Source organism: Capra hircus, chromosome 17, assembly GCF_001704415.2.
Source record: "Capra hircus breed San Clemente chromosome 17, ASM170441v1, whole genome shotgun sequence".
In the NCBI taxonomy this organism is placed as follows: domain Eukaryota; kingdom Metazoa; phylum Chordata; class Mammalia; order Artiodactyla; family Bovidae; genus Capra; species Capra hircus.
In genome coordinates, this window is record NC_030824.1 from 17,666,026 (window position 1) to 17,682,249 (window position 16,224).

General features: G+C 43.7%; 1 protein-coding gene across 2 annotated transcripts in view; it reads left to right on the top strand.

The window, feature by feature from the left end:
• TMEM120B (transmembrane protein 120B) overlaps nt 1-16,224 on the top strand; it is a 44,035-nt gene that overhangs the window by 2,933 nt on the left and 24,878 nt on the right. The window lies entirely within an intron of this gene.

Consider the following 16,224-nt stretch of genomic DNA (forward strand, 5'->3'; position numbering starts at 1 on the left):
CTCTGAAAACCTGACCTCATCCCTCTGCACCCAGGAAGGAGGTGGCCTGAAGAGGCCTTTCTCTTATCCTGACCTCGCAGAAATGCAGGGACCTGGTAGGACATTACAGAGATTTTTGGCTTTTATTACCAATGAAACGGGTATTCCTTTGGCTGCTGTGTATAGAATAGATATGAGGGGACAGGCTGGAAGCAGGAAGATCAGTATTATTTAATTAAAACCCTCTGAAATAGAGCCTGTTATACCCATCTTACAGAGTGAAAAATACACCCCAAAGTATAAGTACTAGAGTCAGGATTCAAATCCAGGCAGGTGAACATCAACGTCTATACTCTTTAAAATTTTTATTTATTTAGGCCATGCCTTGCATCACACAGGATCGTAGTCCCACACTAGGTATTGAACTGGTGCCCCCTGCATTGGGAGAGTGGAGTCTTAATCACTGGGCTGCTGGGGAAGTCCCCGGAGTCTGTACTCTTAACCACTGCCCAAGGTAGGTCTGTGCCCTGGGTACTCTTGTTTCTCTCCCTTCTTGCATTACTTTCTAGGCCTCTTTTCCTCTAGAAGTGGGTTGTGTGGAAAGAACTCTGGACAAGGGAGTCAGAATTCTTGGGTTCAGGACTGAATTCTGCTGCTGTCTAGCATCTGACCTTTAGCAAGCTGCCTCTCTGAGCTTGAGTTTCTTTATCTACCAAACAAAGGCTGACAGTAATAGCAGCAACAGTAAGAACTAACTGTATGATACATGGATTATTCCATTTAATCTAAACAACAACCTGGCTTTATAGATGAGACTGAGGCTGAGAGATGTTAACGTAACTTGAAATTCGTGGAGCCAGAATTTGACCCCAGGCCCGCTGTTTCCATCAGGCATTTTTGGGGTTGAGCTCCAAAAGTATCCTGAGACCCTTGGCTTTAGAAGGAAACTTTTGGACTTGTGGGGACTAATTTTATTTCTATGGTGCTTTAACATGAAGCATTAGTAAGGATTCTTAGTTGTAAGTGGCAGAAATCCAATTCAACCAGCTTTACGCCAAAAAATCAAAATAGTTTATTGGCTTCTGTATTGGGAAGTCCAGTGGCAAATGGCTTCAGGCAGGGCTGGATCCAGGTTCTCCAGTGATGTTTACGTGTGCACGTGTTTCTGTGTCCTATGTCAGCTTCGTTCTCAATGGTCTCTCCCATGTTGTGGCCAAGATGAGCTTTGACAGCCCCAGACTGACATCTACCAGCTTAGCAAACCTCAGAAACGAGCCATCTTTTCCCCTGTAATTCTGGCTGGAGTCCCAGGGCTGACTCTCATCGGCCCTACCTGGGTCATGTGATTATCCCTTAACCAGATCCTGTGGCACTGATTGGCTGGGTCTTGGTTAATATGTCTCCCCTGTTGCCCAGGACTGAGATGACTGCTGCTCAAACCACATGAAATAACAGTGGGAGGGGGATGGTCCCATGAAGGAAAATCAAAATACTGCTAGTAAAAAAAAAAAAACAAAAACAGAGAAGGATGCCAGACAGCTATTTTTTTTAGGAGTAATATTGTAGAAACAATCTATATCTGTGTTTCACCAGCTGTGTTAAGGCACCTCCAAGGAGCTGCAGCAAGCTCACGGGGCACTATGGGATAATTTAAATTTTCAAGAGAAAGACGATGACCTCTGTCACATACCACTTAAACTGCTAATGGAGTAGTTCACAGCTGCACATTAGATTATGCTACATTCATTTAAATGATGTCATATCTTTGTGAAGTTGGGTTTTTGGTGCTGATTAAAATAAAGTACTATGTGAAAATCAATTTAGAACAAGAAATGAGGGTGACAGTGTCTACTCTATTTCTAAGGTTTGAGAATTTGTGCAGAGCCTGACAGGCATACACACCCATAAATACTTTTGGTTACTTCAAAATGAAATAAAAATACCCTCTTCAATTTCTGCATATTCTTTTTTTTTTTCTTTTTTCTCCAAGAGGCTACTGAGTTGTTAGGACATAGATACTTTTCAATTATTTGGCTTCCTTAGTGGCTCAGAGGGTAAAGATTCTGCCTGCAATGCAGGAGACCCAGGTTTGATCCCTAGGTTGGGAAGATCCCCTGGAGAAGGAAATGGCAACCCACTCCAGTATTCTTACCTGGAGAATCCCCATGGACAGAGGAACCTGGCAGGCTACACAGTCCATAGGGTCACAAAGAGTTGGACACAACTTAATGACTTCACTTTCACTTTTTCTTCCAATTATTTGGCCTAAGGATCCTGTGAAAAGTTCATTGAGACACTAAGGGTGTGGTAAACCAACAAAGTTAGGGAACCTTTGTTTTATATCCTCATTGTGGTGGTGGTTACACAACTGTATATATTTGCCAAAATTCATTAAATTGTACACCTGAAAATTGGTGAATTGGTATGTAAATTTTATCTATAAAGCTGATTTTAAAAATACCTATTACCTATATCTCATGCCCTACCTCTTTCACAACTGAGAAAACTAAGAAGTCACAGATTCTAGACATGAAGTCAGTCTGAGTCTCAAGCCTAATCACTTAAGTTTTACGTTACCTGCCTTCCAAATGCCTGACATGCTTGCCTATACCTCCACTCACTGTTCCTATAACAGACACTACTAATTGATCCTGGCACATGACTCAGAATCTTTCTCAGTATAGAACTGATACAGTTTAGGTGAAGTCAACTTGTCGACTTTGTAGTGTTTCCACTGGCGGTGAGTCTTAGTTCAGTATATTCAGCATTCAGAAATCTGTGTTTGAAAGTCAGTTCCTGAGAAACAGAACTATATAAATGCAATCTCTCGAAAACTTAGCACCAGCCCCAACGATCAGCCACCGTGTTTTTGCAGTGGCCATGAGTCTGGCAGTCTTCTGGGCTGTCCACCAGCTTGCAGTGCTCCTAGGCCAGAGCCCTGTCTGAAAATGGCACATGATTCCATCCTGGCAATTTTTTTTTTTTTGCCATGCTTTATGAGAGCTTAGTTCCCCAACCAGGTATTAAACCCATTCCCACCGTAGTGGCAGTACAGAGTCTTAACCACTGGACCGCCAGGGAAGTCTCATTGCCATCAATTCCTGCGATAAATATTGACTCAGGTGTTGTGACTCAGTCAAGTTATGTTAAGAGGGCATCTCCAGATGGGTCACAGCCATGCTGGGACCTGGAGTCATTAACCTCATCTTCCCACTGGGGCAGAGTTTGTGGCCTCAGAGGACAGGAGAGGTGGCGGATCTCCAGATCCTTCAATGGAAACTGAAGGATTGTGTTTGTGTCTCCTGTACATGGCATGAAAGGAATGGCAATCAGATATGTGGGAAAGGAGCTATGGGCATCCCAGCTAACAGGGCCAATGTTAGTGTCTGTCTCTCTCTGTCTCTGATCTATCCTTTATTTTTATAAGTAATATGTAGCCACATAGTTAAAAAGTCAAATAGGAAATGTGTATAAGCATTCTGTAACAACTAAAATCTGGAAACCTAACTGTCCATCAGGATGGATAATTCCTTTGAACGTCTGTAGAGTGTGGTATGAAGCTCAGAATGAATAAACTAGAACCATATGTATCAACATGGGTAAATGTTTTAAAGAGAAAAGCAACATTGAGTGAAAAGTTGCTAAGCGGGTGTATATAGTATGACATGTATAATATAGTTTAAAGCATTCAAAACAACACTTATGTTCTGCTTACTGATATGTGTCTATACAGTACAAATACAGACTTTTGCAAGGGAGTGATATGGGTCAGATTCAGTAGAATGGAGATTTGGGCAGGGCCCTAGCACGCAGCAAATGACTCTTCTGGATGGAACTCACTGAAAAGAGTTTAAGGACGGGGCTATTTACAGAGGTGTGGCTGTTTAAAGGGGTTTCCCTGGTGGCTCAGATAGTAAAGAATCTGCCTGCAATGCGAGAGATGCAGGTTCAATCCCTGAGTCAGAAAGATCCCCTAGAAAATGAAATGGCTTCCCACTCCAGTATTCTGGCCTGGAGAATTGCATGGACAGAGGAGCCTGGCGGGCTACAGTCCATGGGGTCATCAAGAGTTGGACACAACGAGGCCCCTGGAGTTGGGACCATCCTAATACTTGAGGGACAGAGGGAAGGGGCAGTCACCGGAGCCTGTTGCAGGGTAAAGAGAGCTGCAGGACTGGAGCTGTAGCATCAAAAGCCTGGTAAAGTGAGGAGCAGGCAGGGGAACCAATGCCCCAGTCTGCTTCTCCTCCTGTTCCCAGTCTTCTGTCCTTGCATCCCATTGGCTAAGTAGGAGGCAGGGCAAGGGAGTCCAGGAGATGCAGTCCGTAAGAGCCAACCTCTCAGGGCACAGAGGAAGACAAGATTGATCTGGGGTGGGCTTGGGGGTGGAAATAACCAGCCTAGGGCTTCCTCTCGTTGGGGGCAAAGGATGGGAATGCTATGTAGAAAGAATATGTAGGGGCTTTCAACAATTTGTGTACTATTAGTTCTTAAACTGAGGGTGAGAAATGTGGGCATTAATGTTGTTTATTTTCTATTAATTATAGGATTTTCTGTCTTTTTCAATATGCCTGAAATATTTCATAGTCAAATGAGCAGGAGACCAAAAAGTCACCTAACAGTACCAAAAGGCTTATTCATAAAAATAGGCTCAATGGGACTTCCCTGATGGTCCAGTGGTTAAGACAGCGCTTCCACTGCAGGGGCCCGGGTTCAACATCTGGTTGGGGAACTAAGATCCCACATACCGAGAGGTGTGGCTAAAAAACAAACAAACAAACAAAAAAGACTCAGTCATTTATGTGATTACGACCATGCAAATTTCATTAACTAAAGAACTGAGCAGTGTACAATGCTTGTACTTTCTCTTGGGGATTTTTATTACATTTATATAGTCAGCATTTGATTGTTTCCTGGCAGTGTTTGCCTTGGAACTGTCCTTCCCCGCCCCCTACCCTAAAGCTCTATCTCTAGGTATTTTATCAAGTGGGTCTTTCTTTCCTCTGCTTGGTCTTGAGTTGGACAGCTGGGGGTTGGGACTTGCTCTGAGCAGCAGAACAGAGTCCTTTCTTTCCCAGCTGCCTGTCTGCTCCGGTGCCCCCAGCACTCTGGGTTATTTTTGGAGGTAGCAACTTGAAGTGGGAGTCAGTCATGTGTTTTATAAGCTGGTACTCCCTGCATTGTGTGCAGACACCTGACTCCCAGTTTTGGTGACTGTGCTTCTTTGCTTCAGTCCACTGCTGCCAAGTTTATTTTATTTTATTTACTTTAAATTGTATTTCTTTTTATTTATTTATTTGGCTGCGCTGTCTTCCTTGCAGCATGCAGGGTCTTTCCGTTGTAGCATGTGGTATCTAATTCCCTGAGCAGGGATTGAACCGTGGGCCCCTTGCATTGGGAGTGCAGAGTCTTAGCCACTAGACCACCAGGAAAGTCCCACTGCTGCCAAGTTTAGAAATAAAAATAGTGGTTTGTTATTTTGGCATTTTCTTTGAAAGTTGGCAAACATACATGTACCATATGACCCGGCAGTTTCATTCCTAGGTATCTAACCAAGAGAAGTTGAAATATATATCTACTACCAAGACTTGTGCACAAATGTGCATGGCAGCCTTATTCGTAATAGCCAAAGACTGGAAATGCCTTAAATGTCCGACAACGGGTAGATGAATAAACAAAATATGGTATAAATGCTGAGGTGCAATAAAAAAGTGGATACATGCCACAACAGAAATACACCTCAAAAACACTATTCTGTGTGAAAGAACCAGACATAAAACTGCATATTATATGATTCCATTGATATGAAATACCCAGAAAAGACAAAGCTATAGAGTCAGAAGGTGGGTTCGTGGTTGCCAGGAGCTGGGAGGAAGGAAGAGTGGGGAGTGAGTTTGGATAAACATTAGAGATCTTATTGGGTGACGGAAAGTTCTGAAACTGGACATGGTAATAGTTGCACAACTTGATAAATGTATAAAAATCACTTAATTGTACACTTAAAGTGAGAATTTTATGACATGTAAGTTATACCCCAATAAAGTTGTTAAAAAATAATGGTTTAGGTTCTTGCTTTGGCAGAAAAACAAATACAAGCTGGAATCAAGATTGCTGGGAGAAATATCAATAACCTCAGATATGCAGATGACACCACCCTTAGGGCAGAAAGTGAAGAGGAGCTAAAAAGCCTCTTGATGAAAGTCAAAGAGGAGAGTGAAAACGTTGGCTTAAAGCTCAACATTCAGAAAACAAAGATCATGGCATCTGTTCCCATCACTTCATGGCAAATAGATGGGGAAACAGTAGAAACAGTGTCAGACTTTATTTTTTGGGGCTCCAAAATCACTGCAGATGGTGATTGCAGCCATGAAATTAAAAGATGCTTACTCCTTGGAAGAAAAGTTATGACCAACCTAGATAGTATATTCAAAAGCAGAGACATTACTTTGCCAACTAAGGTCCATCTAGTCAAGGCTATGGTTTTTCCTGTGGTCATGTATGGATGTGAGAGTTGGACTGTGAAGAAGGCTGAGCGCTGAAGAATTGATGCTTTTGAACTGTGGTGTTGGAGAAGACTCTTGAGGGTCCCTTGGACTGCAAGGAGATCCAACCAGTCCATTCTGAAGGAGATCAGCCCTGGGATTTCTTTGGAAGGAATAATGCTAAAGCTGAAGCTACAGTACTTTGGAAACCTCATGCGAAGAGTTGACTCATTGGAAAAGACTCTGATGCTGGGAGGGATTGGGGGCAGGAGGAGAAGGGGACGACCCAGGATGAGATGGCTGGATGGCATCACGGACTCGATGGACGTGAGTCTGAGTGAACTCCGGGAGATGGTGATGGACAGGGAGGCTTGGCGTGCTGCGATTCATGGGGTCGCAGAGTCGGACATGACTGAGCGACTGAACTGAACTGAACTGAACTGATGGTTGTTCAAAGATGTGCATTTTAAAGTGCCTGTTTAGTTACTGGCTTGATGAAGGATTTATTCATCAGGCTCCAAGTTTTTGGCACCTTTATGATGACAGTACCCAGGGCAAGAGCCTGGTAATGGGTCCAAGATTTATGGCTTCTCTTCTTACCTGGTATGGTTAACTTTTCCCAGAAGGGAGGCTCTATTCTTTGGCGTATTAATCTAGATTCTGACCCCTGCCTCATTTTTAAATTAGCTAATTAATTTGACTGTACTGGGTCTTTGTTGCGGCATGTGGGATATTGTCTTCCTTTCATGCGGGGTCTTTAGTTGTGGCATGTGAACTCTTAATTGCAGCAAATGGGGTCTAGTTCCCTGCCTGGGGACCGAACCTGGACCCCCTGCATTGGGAGTGCAAAGTCTTAGTCACTGGACCACCACGAAGTCTCTGGCACTGGCCTCTTAAATGGAGATACTCAACCCAAATTGGCAAAGCCAAACAGAATAAAATGGCATTTGTTCACTTATGTTAATTAGGACCTTAAAGGTGTACCACCTGCAGATATAAGCTGATCCACGAGCTTAAATGAAACCGTCAGGGTTCGGTTTACCCCTCCATCCTGTTTTCCTCCCAGTTGGGTTCATTCCCAGGCAGCTAACAGCAGCCCCATTAGCTCTGGGCTCCTATCCTACTACCTTCAAAACAAGTGGCAAAAAAGTTTCTTTTTATCCCTGTTTTTTTCAACAGTTCTGATAAAAAGTCCCACAACTGAGTGTGACTGGTTTTGAATGCTTGTCACTGAGTCAACCAGCTGGGTCAGGAGGGTGATGTTCTGATTGGCCAGGCCTGGGTCATTTTTCCCTGGAACCTGGGGCAAGGTCCACTGTGTCCCTAGCCAGATCTCATGGACTCAGTGTCAGGGAGGGAGGATCTCCAAAGATATTGCAGGGAATTAACCAGAAAGGGAGTAGCTGCTGAGCTGGCAAAAACAACAGAAGGCTTCCATCTGGCGACTAGTTGTGTTCAAGACCATAGGGGCTGGTTGGTTGAAAGGCAGGATTGGCTTGCCTCCATGTGGCTCACTCCTGGAAAAAGCATCTCAAAGCACAGGTCCAGTTGAGGGTCTTCGGGAGACATCCTCAGGAGTGAAGGGCAGGGTCTCTGAGGGAAGACAGGAATTGTGTTCCTCCCCACCCCCGCCCCCTCCCAGAAACATCACAAAGACAGTCCCATCAAGAGACAGCTGTCGTGAAATGGTTCCGCCTCTCTGGAAAATGATATGGCAGTTCTTTTAAAAAAAAAATTAAGCTGTGTGATTAATTACCATATGATCCAGAAATTCTGCTTGTGAGTACACACACACACACACACACCCCAAAGAATTAAAAGCAGGGACTCAAACAAATATATATACATCCATGTTCATAGTAACATTATTCACAATATCCAAAAGATGGAAGCAACCCAGGTGTGCATTGACAGATGGGTGGATAAAATGTGGTATATACATACTGTGGGGTATTGTTCAGCCTTAAGGAGGAAGGAACTTCTGATACGTTCTGCAGTGTGGATGGACCTTGAAGACGTTATGCTGTGTTTAAATGTCAGGCACAAAAATATAAATACTGTATGAGTCAACTTATATGAGGTACTTAGAGGAGTCAAATTCATAGAAGCAGAAAGAGTGGTAGAGGACTTCTCAGGTGGCACAGTGGGTACGCACCTGCTTGCCAGTGTAGGAGACATGGGTTTGATCTCTGTTCTGGGAAGATCCCACATGCCTCAGAGCAGCTAAGCCCTGGAGCTGTAACTACTGAGCCCACGAGCTGCAACTGCTGAAGCCCGCTTGCCTAGAACCTGCGCTCCATAATGAGAGGCTATTGCAATGAGAAGCCTGAGCACTGCGACAGAGAGCAGCCCCTGGTTGCCTGTTCAAAACAGTGAAGACCCAGCATAGCCAAAAATGAATGAATAAGAAGATAGAGTGGAGGTTGTCAGGGGCTGAGGGGAACAGGAGACTGAGTTCTTGGGTGACAGATTCAGAGTTTCAGTTGAGCTGATGAAAACGTTCTGGAGATGGATGGCAAATAATGTGAACATATTTGATGTCACTGTGTTGTGCACATAAAATGGTTAAGGTGGTAAGTTTCATGTATATTTTATTGCAATTGGAAAAATTTTAGTGATTAACATGGTAAGTTTTATATGTATTTTTACCACAGTTGAAAAAAGACTGAGAGACAACTGTCTGGAAAAAGGACAGAATCCAAGAAATGAGTTGATGATCTTTCCTGCTGCTTGTGTGACTGGCACAAGGTGGAATCAGCAGAGGCTGGGCGTGGGTGAGGAATGCCCTGGGAACAGAGAGCGTGTCACACTAAGGGCCTTGTTTCCACTTCACATTGTCCTTGAGGCTGACAAATCCTGAGCCTGGAGCCGAGGACAGGGTGGACAGGAGGTGTGGTCTCCAGTATCAGATCTCCCTTAGGAAGTGGCCCTAGCCAATGGCAGAGAGAAAGACAGAGAACTGTTAGGAGTCAGGAATGACTGTATGTGCCTGGGGACACAATTACGAGAAGGGCCATGGACTTCAGTCTGATGTTTTAAGAGTGAGCAGAAAATACCACCAGTGGAGCATTATTGTTCTTTAGTTGCTAAGTCGTGTCTGATTCTTTGCAACCCCATGGACTGCAGCACGCCAGACTTCCCTGTCCTTCACTATCTCCCAGAGTTTGCTCAAACTCATATTCATTAAGTCGGTGATGCCATCCGATCATCTTATCTTCTGTTGCCCCCTTCTCCTCCTGCCTTCAGTCTTTCCCAGCATCAGGTACTTTTCCGAAGAGACGTCTCTTCACATCAGGTGGCCACAGTGTTGGAGCTTCAGCATTAGGTGAAGTGTGGAGCACTGCACACGTGTGTGCCAAGTAGCTTCAGCCATGTCTGACTCTGTGCAACCCTATGGACTGTGGCCTGCCAGGCTCCTTTGTCCATGGGATTCTCCAGGCAAGAATACTGGAATGGGTTGCCATTTCCTTCTTCAGGGGATCTTCTCGACCCAGGGATCGAAGCTGCATCTCTTACGTCTACCTGCATTGGCAGGTGGGTTCTTTTACCATTACACCCCCTGGGAAGCCCATGGAGGCATGAGGAAGCGCCTTTAAGAAAGTCAGTGGGGATAGCATTGAGTGTTGGTGAAGTGTGGGCAGCTGTCATATGCTGTGGGTGGAAGCATAAATTGGCACAGCCACTCTGTGGGCAGTTTGCCAAGATAGGTTAAAAGTAAAAACAAGCCTGTAGCCTATGACCCAGAAATTCCGCTTCTCTTCCCCAGAGACACTTGTGTGTGTGCCGAAGGAGACAGTGCAAGGATATTAATCATTGTTGCATTGTTGGTTATTGTCAGAGACTGGAGACAACATAAGTATCCAGTGACAGGAAAATGGCTAAATAAACTGTGATATGTTCATAGTATGAAGGACTGAACAGGACTAAAAATGAAGCACATCTATATAGTCTTCTTTTTTTCTTCTTTTTAATTAACTAATTTGGCTCTGCCAGTCTCAGCTGTGGCACGCGGGATCTTTGATCGTCGTTGTGGCATGTGGGATCTAGTTCCCTCACCCCGGATCAAACCTGGGCCCTCTGTGTTGAGGGTGTGGAGTCTAAGCCACTGGACCACCAGAGAAATCCCTATCTATGTATTCTTATGTGGGTAGGTCTATAAGACATATTATTGAGTGAGAAAAGAAAGTTGTGGAATTGTATCTATATTCTGATACTGTTAATATATTTAAAAAATTAAAAGTATGTGCTTTAGGGTATAAGCTATACTACTGTAGCAAAGAGATCCCCTAATAAAATGGTTTCAATGAGATAGCTTCTTCCTTTCTCATACAGTGGTTCAGATGGGTGCCGAGTGTTCCAGTTATCCATTGGCATAAAGCAACAGTAATTGCATTTTGCTCATGGATTCTGGGAGTCAGGAATTTAGGCAGGGCATGGTGGGGATGGCTTGACTGTGTTCCATGAGGTCAGAGGCCTTACCTGGGAAGATGCAAATGGTTGGAGCTGGAATTATCTGGAGGTTTCTTGACCCTCATATCTGCCTGAACTGAATGACAAGAAGATTTATTTTAGTTGTGGCTGTTGATCAGATCAGACTGGCGTCGTGTGGCTTCTCTATGTGGTTAGGGTTTCCATGCAGCATGGTGGCCTCAGAGTCATGGAACTTTTTGTTCCAGAAGCTAGTGTTCCAGCAAAGAAGGTGCAAACCCAATGGCCCTCTGTGAGTTTTTTTTAGAAATGGTATAGTGTCAGTTCTGCCGTCTTTAAAAAATTGAGATAAAGTTGACATATGTTTTAGGTGTAGAATATAGTGAGTCACAATTTTTAAAGGGTATACTTTACTTATGATGAAATGTTGGCTGTATTCCTTGTGCCGTGCAGTGTATCCTATAGCTTGTTTATTTTATACATAGTAGTTTGTATCTCAATCCCCCTGCCCCTGTATTGCCCCTCTCCCCTTTTCTCTTCCCACTGGTAACTACTAGTTTGTTCTCTGTGTGTGAGTCTGTTTCTTTTTTGTTATATTCACTAGTTTGTTGTATTTTTTTATATTCCACACATAAGTGGTATCATATAGCATTTCTCTTTCTGTCTGACATATTATTAAACATAATGCCCTCCAAGTCCATCCATGGCAAAAATGTCATTCTTTTTTATGGGTGCATAGTATTCCTGTGTGTGTGTGTGTGTGTGTGTGTGTGTGTGTGTGTGTGTGTGTGTGTGTACCACGTCTTCTTTATCCATTCGTCTGCTGATGGACATTTAGGTTGCTTCTGTATCTTGGCTGTTATAAATAATGCTGCTGTGAACATTGAGGTGCATGTCTCTTTTTGAATTAGTGTTTTCATTTCCTTCAATACAGACCCAGGAGTGGAAGTGCTGGATCAGATGGGAGGTCTATTTTTAGTTTTTTTGAGGAACCTCCATACTGTGTCCACAGTGGCTGCACCAATTTACGTTCCCACCAACAGTGTGCAAAGGTTCCCTTTCCTCCATATCCTTGCCAGCATTTGTTATTTGAGGTCTTTTCAATGATAGCCATTCTGACAGGTGTGAGGTGATATCTCCCTGTGGTTTTAATTTGCATTTCCTTGATGATTAGTGATGTTGAGCATCTTTTCATGTGCCTGTTGGCCATCTGTATGGCTTCTTTAGAAAAATGTCTATTCAGATCTTCTGTCCATTTTTTAATTGGGCTGTTTGTTTTGGGGGATACTTCTGACATGTTTTATTGGTCAGACCAGCCACAAGCCTACTTGTATTTAAGGAGACTGAAAAGAGATACCACTTGTCTATGTGAGGAGTGCTAAAGGACTGGTGGTCATGTTTTAAAACAAGATCCAGGTTGGTGTGGCTGAGGAGGACATTGTGGGCTTTGTCATTTGTATCATGTAGCTTCCATTTCCGGTTTCAAGGTAACTGGATCCATTGTTGCCATATGCCGGCCAGGGAAAAAAAGAGTAGAGGGCAAGACATTACTTAGAAAGATGTGGTTCAGTTACTCTTGGCAGAAAATGTTGCCTTGACATGTGAAAACTGAATAGCTAGAAAGAGCAGGTGTAGTGGTTAAAAAAAAAATGTAGTTCAGAACTTACATCCCTTCTGCTTGCAACCCATTGGCTAACACTTGGTTATATTCCTACACTTAGCTGCAAAGGAGGCTGGGAAATGTCTGTAGCTGGACAGCCATGTTCTGGCTATGTCTTGGGGTCCAGTGGTTGACTCTCTGCTCCCAATGTAGGGGATACAGGTTTGATCCCTGAATGGGGAACTAAGATCCTACGTGCCTCATGTGCTGCACGGTGTGGGGCTAAAAAACAAAAAACTGAGATGTAATAAATACTCAAACTCATTATTTAAAAAAAGGAAACAAAGGAGAATAAGTATTAGGGACAATTAGTTTTTGCAACAGTGAGCATTTTTCGTATATATGTTAAATATATATATATATAGAGAGAAATAGGTCTATGTGGAACATAGAAATACATAGATACAGAGAATACAGTCTAGAAGAAACGTAACAGTGGTTACTTCTGGAGAAGGGGGAGAAGACAGGATAGGGGTCTATTCAAAGTCAACCCTAGCTGTAGCTGTAGTGTTTTAATTTTTAACGAGGATAATGTCCTTATGTTTACTTGTGAAATTAAATATTAATTCAAACTGAAGAGGGCCTGGTGAGCATCTGTCTGTTGATATTGCAATCTGGGTCTTATCTCACTGTACGGGGGCCCGACACCCAAGAGTGCCAGGAGGTGGTGTGGTGTTTTACCTTCCGTTGCTGGGGACTCCAAATCCAAGGGCTTCACTTTCTCAAAGGCTGTGTAGTTGGGGATCTCTCTGCACCCATCCTCCACGTCTGGTTCTGGAGAGTTGCCTTTCTTACCTGCAGACACTGGTTGACCATTGAGGACTGTTTTGGCGCTGAAGCCTCTTTCTGTACAGATTATTCATTCATTACAGGTAGGAAGCTGGTCACTGTACAGTGGAGAAGACAGATGGCCACCATCTCTCCCAAGCAGTCAGAGTCAACATCACAGACTCCACGTCCCTTCTCATGGGAGACACTGAGGACCCAGTGTCACTTGAGTGGCATGTCTGTCTCAGATGCGTATTCAGAATTCAATCATGAGGAAATATCGGACAAACCAAGGCAGAGGGACATTCTCCTAAACAACTGGACACTTTAGAAACGCTGATATTCCCAAGACAGAAGTTGAGGAGCTGGTCTAGGCTAAAGGAGCCCAAAGAGATATGAACAACAGTACAAGGCATAAGACGGAATTGGGCACAGGTCTGGGGAGAAATTGCCATCCAGCCAGAGATAGTTTGCAGGACTTCCCTGGTGGGCCAGTGGTTAAGAATCCGCCTGCCAGTGCAGGGGAAGATCCCACATGCCGAGGAGCATCTAAGCCCGCATGCCATAACTATTGAGCCCGTGCTTTAGAACCCAGGCTCCACCACAAGAGAAGCCACCGCAGTGAGAAACAAACGCTGCAACTAGAGAGGAGCTCCTGCTTGTAGCAACTAGAAAAAGCCTGCATGCAGCCACAAGGCCCCACACAGCCATAGATAAATAATAATAATAATTACAAAAAGAAAGCCTTCACATCCAAACTTGAATTTGGATGGTATTTGGGGCCACAGTAGTGTATTGTATCAAAATAACGTTTTCTGTATTTGATAGTTAGATGTATAAGAGAATGTCATGTCCTTAGGAAATACGCATTGAAGTATTTAGGAGTAAAGAAGCCTATTGTCTACAAGTAACTCCTAAATGATTTAGAACAGAAATGGTCAGACTCTTGACAAAAAGGTAAAGTAGTGAGGATTCTGGACTTTGCAGGCCATGTGGTCTCTGTCACAGCTACTCTTGCTCCATTGTGGTGCTGCAGACGATATGTAAATGAATGGGCGTGGCTGTGCTCCAGTGAAATGGATGTTTATTCATGGATTCCAGAGCTTCAATTTCATATACGTTTTACATGTCACAAAATATTCTTCTTTTGATCTTTTGCAACGAGACAAAAGTCATTTCTAGCTTACTGCCTGTACAAAATCAGGTGGCCAGATTTGGCCAGTGGGTTTACTGATGCCTGATACAGATAAAGAACACACACACACACAAACACACATGTGGGAAGAAAGCAAATATATCATAATGCTAATAGTTGGTGAATCTGGGCGAAAGGTGTAGGGGAGTTCTTTGCACTCTTGGAATTCTTTCAGAAGTGTGAGATTATTTAAAAATTAAAAAGCTAAATTAAAAAAAATGAGACACGGTTTTCCTCTCTGGGGGCTCAGGAAGGAGAGAATGAGGAAATTGTATAAATCCAGGAGACCGAGCCCTCTCAACTGAGGGCCAAAGGAGATATGCTCAGAGCATTCTTCCATGTTGCCCCTAAGTGTTATCTATTCACTTCACTGCCTTCATTTTTTTCTTATTTTTGGGCTTAACTTTCATATCTAGGAACCTGCTTGGTGGACATGAGGGTTTAGGCTATGGGCCTCACTGCCCATCCCTTTTTCCTTTCTGCTAATACAGTTCTCTGCCACCCTAGCAGACAGCCACCTTAAATATGGCCATTGGATTATTGTTTCTAATTTTATGGTCCCCATACCCTCATATTGTTCTCTCCAGATCGTTGGTATTTGTCTTAGATTATCAGGACTCTGGAGGAGACTGGTTGTTTCCCTGCATAGGGCAGTACCCAGGGGGAGGTGTGCTGTGGCAGTAATGTCGAGAAGATCCTCTGTTCCATTCTCCCTGCCGTGGGGAGCACTGTCTTGTATTTCCTCTGGCCTTGTGGTCCCGAATGGTTATTTCCAGGGGTAAGATATTGAGTGTATTGGAGTGGCTGTGCCTGGGATAAGGAGGGTTGATTTAAAGGGAGGAGGTATGTCTTTTTCTTAATTGTCTTGCCAAGAACTGTCTTCATTGCCAAGATCAGAAATCCAACTCAAACTGGACTAACCAGAAAGAAATTTATTAATTCATATAACTAAGAGTATCAGTGTTGCATTCAGACTTGGTTAGATTCAAGCGCTGAAATGACGCTATAAGAATGTTGTCTCTTCCTGTGTCCCAATTCTGTTTTCCTGTTTGGCTTCATTCTTCTTTTTAAAAAATTATTTATTTGGCTGCATCAGGTCTTAGTTGTGGCACATGGGATCTTCAATCTTCATTGTGACATGGGGATCTTTAGTTGTGGCAGTTGCAGCGTGTGGGATCTAGTTTCCTGACTAGGGATCAAACCCTAGCCCCCTGCATTGGGAGCGTGAAGTCTTAGCCAATGGACTCCCAGGGAAGTTCCCAGCTTCATTCTTAGGCAGGCTGTCCACACTCAATAGCCCCAGGTGTGCCTTCTACCAGATTAACAAACCCAGGAGAAAGAGGGCATCTCTAAATCAATACTTGTAGGTGAAGTCCCAGAGCTGACTCTCATTGGCTCAGTTTGAGCCATGTATCCACCTATGAACCAATCAGTTGCTGGGGGGATTGAAGAATACTGATTAGCCAGGCCTGAGTCACATGACCACGCTTGGTATGGGCACTGTTAGCTCTACTCAAACCACCTGGATCAAGAATTGGCAAGAGGTGGCTGGCCCCTCAGAGGCGTATTTGGTTTCTGTTCCCATCAGAAAAGACAGAACCTGCACAGGAAAAGACAGCAGTTCCTTATTACACTAGTGCTGCCTTCCCCAAGTCCAGCCCCAGCTTTATAAGTTAGATCTTTCATAGGTGTACTTGTATCATCTTAACTGT